Source organism: Nuphar pumila, chromosome 13 (assembly GCF_984573655.1).
Source record: "Nuphar pumila chromosome 13, dmNupPumi1.hap1.1, whole genome shotgun sequence".
Classification (NCBI taxonomy): domain Eukaryota; kingdom Viridiplantae; phylum Streptophyta; class Magnoliopsida; order Nymphaeales; family Nymphaeaceae; genus Nuphar; species Nuphar pumila.
The window spans coordinates 90,075,809-90,083,903 of NC_143261.1; positions in this window are offsets into that span (position 1 = coordinate 90,075,809).

Sequence of the window (8,095 nt, forward strand, 5' to 3'; positions counted from 1 at the left end):
TGAATTAAAAAAAATCTGTTTGTAATGATTTATTGTGTAACAACGCATGCCATTTGACCTTGGGTTCACTCATTTTTGCGTGTAGTTCAAGTCTTTCATTCTTCTCATTCAATGGATTGAGTTGGGTCCAATGTATGCTTGGTCTAATATAAGGGACAACTTTGTAATTGGAGCTGCTATCTAGGCAAAATCTTTGATAAACCAATGATAATACCCGGCTAATCCCAAGAAACTATGACTCTCTTTGACAGTCTTGGGTTGTTCACATGACAACATTGTCCCTCGTCAGATTTACTTCCACGCCATTACTAGAAATGATGTGCCTAAAAAACATAACACAATCCAGCCGGAACTCGCACTTCGTAAGCTTGGCATATGACCTGTATTTTCTTGAAGTCTCTAGCACGATCCAAAGATGGGCCATGTGCTTCTCTTCATTTTCTAAATATACCAGGATGTCATCATTGAATACCATGGGAAACTAATCTAAAATGCTCCTAAAAGTATAATTTATACTATTCATAAAGGCTACTAGCGTGTTCGTGAGTCTGAAAGACATTACCAAGAACTCATAGTGGTCATACCTAGTTTGACGGGTGTCCTCAAAAAATCATTTGCGTTATTATGCAATCGATGATAACTTGATCTCAATTCAATCTTCAAGAATACCTTGGTTGACTTCAGCTGATCGAACGAGTCCTCAATATTAGGCAGAGAATACTTGTTCTTTATCGTAGCCTGGTTCAACATGTGTTAGTTAATACACAACCATATCGAACCGCCCTTCTTAACAAATAGGATTGGTGCACCCCTTGGTGACAGATTGGGTCTAATGAGCCCCTTATCCATAAACTCTTGCAACTGCTTTTTTAGCTCGGATAGCTTGGTTGGAGTAATATGATATGGTGCTTTTGAGACTGAAGTTGTCCCAGGTAACAAGTCGATTGATAACTCGATTTTCTGCACGTGGTAACAAGCCTTCAGAAAATATATCTTTGAATTCCCGAACTACTTCTAAACCTTCTATTGTTGTCACCTCACCATTTAAGGTGATTATGCTTGCAAGGAAAACTTGACATCCCTACCGAACATACCTCTGCACCTTAAGTGCGAAGATCATCTTTTCACCCGTAGAATGACTCACTATGCTAAACTTTATTATTGTGTGGTTGGGTCACTCTAACAAGACCCTTTTTTCTCGACACTTCAAACTAGTTAAGTGCCTGTGCAACCAATCCATCCCGAGTATGTTATTGTAACAAGTCATTTTCAGTAGGATGAGATCAATTGATAAACCGTGTCCTTTAATAAATACTATAATTTATATCTAACTCCTTTGTCGGCCTCATTGAACACTTCCTGAAACTCTTCCCATGGCACGACTGGAACAACCGTGTACCGTACCTCATTGGTGGTCTCCCACCAATTCTTTCCATCCTCCATCAATCGGTAAGACCCAAACAATGACTTCTTCTCCTCAGGAACCTTGAGGATAAGAAATATATGCTCAATCTCGCCGATCCATGACTCAAATTTTTTTGGGTCGGTCATTCCTATGAAGTATGCCAGTTTCATCTTCATGAACCGCTTAAACGTCATTGCCTATTATGGAGGTCAAGCTTGTTGGGCTTGCAAGGTCTACTGGGCTAGTAAGGTTTGTTGGGCCTGTAATGCCTAAGTCACATTGTCGAGGGATCCCATAAGGAGGTCCCTCTACTTCTCTCAATGCTTTGGCAGGTGAAGCATCTATCTCTACAAAAGAGGAAAATATAATTAATTTCTCAATTTTGGTCTAAACCTCAACCATTGGTTAGACTAAAAACAAATACTATTATCAGTGGATCCCATGGATCCCCCCATATTACAAATCCATACAAACAATGGTATATTGACACATACATGATTTTTTTAACCTTTTCATTTTATAGACTGGATTTGAACTTAATTATTTTGACTGCTTTGATACCAATCTATAACACCTTGACTTTTAAAACTAGAGGGAACATATATTTATTTATTTTTTAACGAAAGCCTTCTTAAAACAACTTCAAGTCTCGAGCATGTCACAAGTTAGAATCAAATCATTCAAACCATTGCAATTCAAATATAACCAAAATTCTAACCATTCATTTCACAAATGAAGTTCAAGGTTTATAATCCAAAAAGATAAAAAGATAGCATAAGTCTAGTCCAATACATTCCACACGATAAAAGTTTTTGTATTGTGGTACCCATCTATCTACATGCACGGATCTAAAAAATGTAAAGTACGGGGTGTAAGACACATCATGTCTCAGCATGATTTCTTAGACCCTTATTAGTTCTGAAAAAAATCATAAAAATAGTTACGATTAACAACATAACCCTATGTGTGGATAACCACCCAGTGCACACCTATTATTTATGTATCTATAGGTAAACAACTTACAATCCATGTATACTTCAATTTGCACATGCAATTCAACATATAGTCATAAAAATCTATACTAACGTATACACTTATGTGTACCGATCATTCCAACATACACTTATGCTCACATATAATTCATGCATACAATTATTTTGTCATTTCATTCATGTATACAACCATACTCACAATCAACCCATGCATGCCACCATTAGGTTCACAACCAACTTAAATGAGGAGAGATAGTTTTGCAGAAAAGAAGAAAAATGAGAGAAAGAAAATGATGAGAGATTTTCATAACCGACCTAATGAAAAACAACTTTCGTATACGTTCCCTCATTTACTGTGTGGTTGGTACTGCATAAGTTCACTTTTAACCCGCTTGCTCGACCTTAATAGTATAAGCCAATATCACTCCATAATTCATGGTGTGACTACTATAGGACTTTTACTTGATCAAAGTTAGTGTAACTACGACATAACTTTAACCTGACCGAAATTCAGATCGTATGTAGTGAAGCTACGATAGGACTTTAACCTGACCGAAATTTAATGCACTATGATAAGACTTTACCTGATCATATACAGTGTAAATACAATAGGACTTTAACCTAACTGAAATTTAATGCACTACCTTATCTTACGAGAACCTTTTTCTCGAGTCATGTCATTCTACAAGGAATACACATGGTAAAACAATATCACATCCATAGTTGTACTAGGGTCAGTATCCACAAATTTTTACACTATCTAATTCTGCATCTCATGCATATCACAATTTATTCACTAAACTTGCGAATATTAAATACGAATAGCAAACCTTTACATTCGAGACAATATTGGGTTATTATTCATAATTTTCACATTCAAAAGAGCATAAAGATACATGTATCTTATTCATAACCCACCATTTGCCACATTCGCAAATGTCAATTACGAGTAGTAAAATTTCGTCATCACATGGATCATATGGGGTCAATTCTCATAAATTTATAATATACATCATAATACATTAATAGGTATACATCCCCCAATTTCTAACAACCTATCATAAACAAAAATCTTCTAATGCATGTAATGTGTTCTATATAGTTAAACTATAATGTATGCATCCATTAATTCTATCTCATGTAATATATCATCTTACACACATTACATTCATACATACGTATATCAGTTACTTACGCAAGCAATGTATCACAAAAATTAGGCATATGCTTCTATTGCATATGCGCACAAATAAACAATCATTCATGTATTGTTTCGACATGCACTACAATTAACAACACAAGAGTTCACATGTATGCTCAATTACATATGCACACATCATCACATGAGCATTCGTACATATGACTATTGCATACATATATATCGCTTATCGATGTGAGTTATACATTTATACATATGTTATCTTGGCACAAGTACATACACAACATCCACATACGCTTTTACTATTCTTACTGGCAAAGCATGCCGTTTTATATACAATTTTTATCTTTTAATATCTTACATTTATCTTGCAAAACAGAAGACCTCTTAACGTTCTAAGTTACCCGGTTCTCCAATTATAGTTTCCCGTCTGCCAATTTTTCAACTTAAGTTAGTTCATAAAATATAATTGTACATTACAAATCCCCAAAAGTCTCTTTTGAGGTTTACATATCTCACCGAAAGTCAAGGCAAAGCTTGCCCTATTTTCATGCAATTATCCTAAAGATACAACAAGGAATCAAGGAATCATACCTCTCTAGTTGTGTCCGTTATTTCAGGGTTTTTCTTGAACTTGACATGAACTCCGGTGGTTTATCGACCACGCGAGTGGGTGAAGGTGATGACGAGGTTACTGCAGTGTGGATCACGAGGCAACACATGCATAGGCGGTAGTGGTGTGGTATCCCGAGACAATTGCGATTGTGGTAGCGATCTGCAGCCGACGTCAGTGGGCACACACAGCCCTGCAAGATGACTGCAGTGGCTTTAAAGGCACAACTGTGCATGGGGGCAGCAATCGGCCGACAAAAACTGATCGGAAGGTCTAGGTACCCTCGACTACGAGGTAACCCCAACAAGATCGGGGTTTGGCTGGCCGGGGAACCTCGATGGGCAAGGTGGTAGTTGGTGGGTGGCCAGCAACTGCAAGGTGGATGTTGGGTTGCCAGCAACAAAGAAGAAAGGGGGAGAGGGGTTCCGGCGAACCTTATTGGGCAAGAGGTCCGACGCATAGAGGAGACCAGCAGGTGGGGTGGCCGATAGTCAGTGGTGGAGAGAGAATTCTATGTGGCGACTCCCTAAAAAAATAATCTTTGTAGTTGCTCCATTGGGCTTCGGATTCCATAGATCTTTATTCGACCCACTACGAACATGACCCGCATTGTTAAACGAGTTTTCTGGAGTCCTTGATGATCCAAAACCAGTTTGGATCGACAATCTGGAGCTTGTACTGCCTCCAGATTTAGACTAGATCTCCCAATTTTGATCACTACCCTGTCCAAATTTGCACAAATCTTACATACATAAACCCAATGATTCATATTAAAAAATATGGGTTATTACAGACAACTCATTTGTAAATGTGAATGATTAAGAGGAAATAATTCAGCAACTGAAGATAAGTCAGCTCATTTAGTGTATGTGTAATGTTTTCTCAGTTGTTTTTCCAAAAAACATAACATTTAAGTTTATGGTGAGATTTTCATTAACAAAATTTCCTTAACAATGAGATTTGCGAAGTTGATTCATGTTAATGGGTTTCAAGGGAACACTGTATGGATTCTTATGTGGCCCATCTTTCAATGGTGGAGATTACTGGGGCTCTACTTGTCTGGTAGGGGCAGCTAGTGCACGTCACCTTGTGTTGGGACATTGTAGGTTTAAAACTCAATGATTTAGTTGTATTATTGGTAGGGGTGTGCCTAACTTTCTACCCACCATAGACCTAATCCAATCCCCAGAATCCATATAGGTCAATTCACACTTATTTGTCTATCTGCTCCTCCTATTCTAGTTTTTTTTCTCTCTGTGTGTGTGTGGTAGAAACTTAGAGGACCCTCTTGCCCGTCGAGGCGTGCAGTCAGGTAAACATGTGTACAGGCTCGGCTTGTGCCGAGTATCGAACCAAGCTGGGTTCGGTCTAGGCTCAACAGGCAGAGAAAACGAGAAGAATTTGGCAAGGCATCGGGCCTCAGTGAGCTTTGCGGCCGCAAACCGCCCTAGACAATCGGCAGACAGAGCGATCGAGGAGGACAGAATGGTCGAGGCACACCACCAGTGGTCCAGGAAAGGGTTCAGGGGGTCAAGCCACTTCTACAGGGACGGTGGCATCTCGTGGATGATCACCTAGATATGGTGGAAAAGTAGCAAGCCGACAGTGGAAGAGCTACCAGACAGTTGTGGAGGACCTACCGAAGGTAGAGCACTGCCCTCTACCACCTCTCGTTTCTCGATGAGAGAGAGCTCAAAGAGACAATGGGAGAGACAGAAGAGATAGAGGAGAGATGGAAGAGATGTGCGCTCGCGTGTGTGTGTGTGACAGAGAGAGAGGGTGGAAGAGACGAGCGAGAGAGAGAGAGAGAGAGAGAGAGAGAGAGAGAGAGGGTGGAAGAGACGAGAGATGGGAGAGAGAGGCCCTCATGAATAGGGATGGCAGTGGGGACAAGGTCTCCACCCCCGCCCCGCCTCAAGATTTTATCCTCCACCCCCGCCTCCATCCCCGGCCGGGATGGATTTTATCCTCCACCCCCACCTTCATCCCCGTTTCATGTCCTCCATCCCCGGTTCAAACGGGGATGAGGCAGGGATATTGCGGGGAAAAGTGGTCAGGGTGGGGTTGGGGAGGGGATGAGGCGGGGATCGTGGCGGGGCAGGGTGGGGAAAAGTGCACGTCCATCCCCGGATGGGGATGGATTTTAATCTTCGTCCCCGCCTCCATCCCCGGTCCAAACGGGGCGAGGCGGGGCCCCGCTTTCCCCCGGTCCACTGCCATCCCTACTCATGAAGAAGATCGCCGATTGAGGCAGGTCAGGGGGGCGGAGCAAAAGGCGGGCAGGTGGGGCGTGATATTTGTATAATTAATATATATTATGTTATATAAAGTATAAAAATAAGCTAAGCTTTATCTAGCTCGGTAGGCCGATCAAGCTCGGCCCAGCCTCAAAACTTAGTTCAAACTCGGTCCATTTATGAGATGAGCCGAGCCCGAGCCAAGCTTTACTCGTTGTGCATCCCTACCTACCGAATGAGCAGAGCCCTTGTGGGCAGTTCAGTGGGATTTCCAGTTTGCATGATTTTGAAATAAATGCAAGTGCGTTACATGCAATATTCGTTATAGTTTTCTTATGCAAAAATTGAATAGTATCATCACTAAAGTTTGCTATATTTCTTATGGAAAAGGCTCCTAAGAAGAGTGAAACAATTAGGTCCATGAAAAATATGGAGAAAGGATCACGTCGTTCATCCTAAAAATGAGTAACGCCCATCAAAAACAGTGAACAAGCTCATTGTGAGACAGTTCATTTTAAACCATTCTGATGGCGTCCAATCGAAACAGGACATTGAAAAAAAAGAATGGGACAGATACAAGTGATGGCCATTTCGTTTGTACAGGTTTCAGATGCTGTTCATCTTGAGATGAATGGCATCCATAAGTGCTCTGACGGTATAAGTCAGAAAAACAATCTGACCTATTCCCATCTCAAAAATGTGGTAGAGCTCACATAATAAATTCAAAAAAGCATCTTTCCTGTCAAAATGAGATCACAGGGTTGACTAGCTAAATGTGGATTAATTCTTAATGGAGCCAGCCAGCTGTAAATTAATATGATTTACTAGGAAAACTAAAAGGTTATCAGCTCTATTTCTTCAGGAATTATGATTACAACTTGCACAGATGTTAAAATTGAGGGTTTGGATTTAAATTTGGTCAAACTACTATTATGGTGGTGGTGGTTTATGAAAATGACATTGAGAAAGTTCCTTGTGGAAATGAGAAAGAAGGTGAAATGGACCTCTCTATTGTATTTGTACTCAAAGTTGACTCATACCTCCCAAACAGTCCTTGGTGCATTATTGATTTTTGTGCTTATATAACTCAGATGTCAATTTAAAATTGCATACGGATTCATTAGTTGTATTTTTATAGACTTCATGTTATCTGCAGCACGTGAACATGCAGCGACCTGCCTGACAGCCATCCATCTTGGCATTTCTTGAGATGCCTGCAGTGTTCACCTTGAGAAATGTTGAGAGAGAGAGAGAGCAAAACTGAGTCCAGAGATTTGATTATATATTTTTATTTCATAATAGCATAATTTGTTGTCGTGTTACAGGGGATCCAGCTATACTGGCTGAAAATTATAATAGCTTGAAAATGATAGTTTAATAATGCAATGGTGTGAAAGTTGCCTAGCAACCAAGGTTGTTAAACGCGATGAGGCGAAGCGAGATTATGAAGCGAGGGGTTGAAGCGTAAGTTTCAGGATCAAAATAATAAAATATATAATGTTAATAAAATAGCACTGGTAAATGGTTTTTTAATATAAATATACATATCTGAGTTTGTTATATACATATATGAGTTTGTTTGATGGTTGATTTAGTAAATATAAGGTTTTTGAAGGACTTGAAAAATAAATAGCTCCCAATTTTTTAAAATTATAACCTTGAATTTGTTTCCATCAAAAACGGCCTAAA